Raw genomic sequence first — 1213 nt, 5'->3', positions numbered from 1 at the left:
CTTCCTTCCTTCCTTCCTTCCTTCCTTCCTTCCTTCCTTCCTTCCTTCCTCCCTCCCTCCCTCCCTCCCTTCCTCCCTCCCTCCCTCCCTCCCTCCCTCCTTCTTTCCTTCCTTCCTTCCTTCCTTCCTTCCTTCCTTCCTTCCTTCCTTCCTTCCTTCCTTCCTTCCTTCCTTACTTTCTTTCTTTTCTTTCTTTCTTTTTGGTTTTTGGGTCACATCAGCAGCGCTCAGGGGTTACTCCTGGCTCTACGCTCAGAAATTGCTCCTGGCAGGCTTGGAGGACCATATGGGATGCCAGGATTCGAACCACTGACCTTCTTTTATAAATTTTTACTTTTTTTTTTTTTTTAAAGTCTAATGCTTCACGAATTTGCATGTCATCCTTGCCCAGGAGCCATGCTAATCTTCTCTGTATCCTTCCAATTTTAGTATATGTGCTGCCGAAGCGAGCACACCACTGACCTTCTAAGCATGCAAGGCAAACGTTTTACCTCCATACTATCTCTCCGGCCCCCCCCCTCTGGTTTTTGGGTCACACCTGGCAGCACTCAGGGGTTACTCCTGGCTCTATGTTCAGAAATCGCTCCTGGCAGACTTGGGGGACTATATGGGACGCCAGGATTTGAGCCACCGTCCTTCTGCATGCAAGGCAAATGCCCTACCTCCATGGTATCCTCCAGCCCCCCCAGGAGCAAGGAGTAACCCCTGAGCATCACTGGGTGTGGCCCAAAAAAACAAACAAACAAAAAAAGATTTAGAGCTGGGGCCAGAGAGAAAGCTCAGCCGTAGGGAATTTGACTTGTGCGTAATTGATTTATGACCAAATGGTGGTTTGAATCCCGATCCCTTGACCCTGCCAGGTCCAAGTTCCACCACTGGGTGTGACCCAAAAACCAAAAACCAAAAAAAAAAAAAAAAAAAATTAGCGCTGAGGGCCAGAGTGATAGAATAGTGGTAGGGCATTTGCCTTACATGCTGCTGAGCTGGAATAGACCCAGGTTCAATCCCTGGCATCCCAGATGGTCCCTGGAGCCTGCCAGGAGTGATTCCTGAGCATAGTACCAGGAGTAACCCCTGAGCACCGCTGGGTGTAGCTCAAAAACAAACAAACAAAAAAAGACTTCGAGCTGGTTGGGGCCAGAGGGATAGCATAGTCATAGGGCATTTGTGGTAGGGCATTTGCCTTGCAAGCAGCTGTCCTGAAATGGACCCC

The 1213-nt window shown here is 49.4% G+C and overlaps 1 non-coding gene across 1 annotated transcript; it reads right to left on the bottom strand.

Annotated features, from left to right (window-relative positions):
- Positions 1–346: 346 nt before the first annotated feature.
- Positions 347–453, bottom strand: LOC126031716 (U6 spliceosomal RNA). Its single transcript, XR_007503548.1, has one exon. It is a non-coding gene; the product is annotated as a U6 spliceosomal RNA (small nuclear RNA).
- Positions 454–1213: the final 760 nt, after the last annotated feature.

This window comes from Suncus etruscus, chromosome 15 (genome assembly GCF_024139225.1).
Source record: "Suncus etruscus isolate mSunEtr1 chromosome 15, mSunEtr1.pri.cur, whole genome shotgun sequence".
Taxonomy (NCBI): domain Eukaryota; kingdom Metazoa; phylum Chordata; class Mammalia; order Eulipotyphla; family Soricidae; genus Suncus; species Suncus etruscus.
This window is presented reverse-complemented; position numbering and strand designations above follow the sequence as displayed.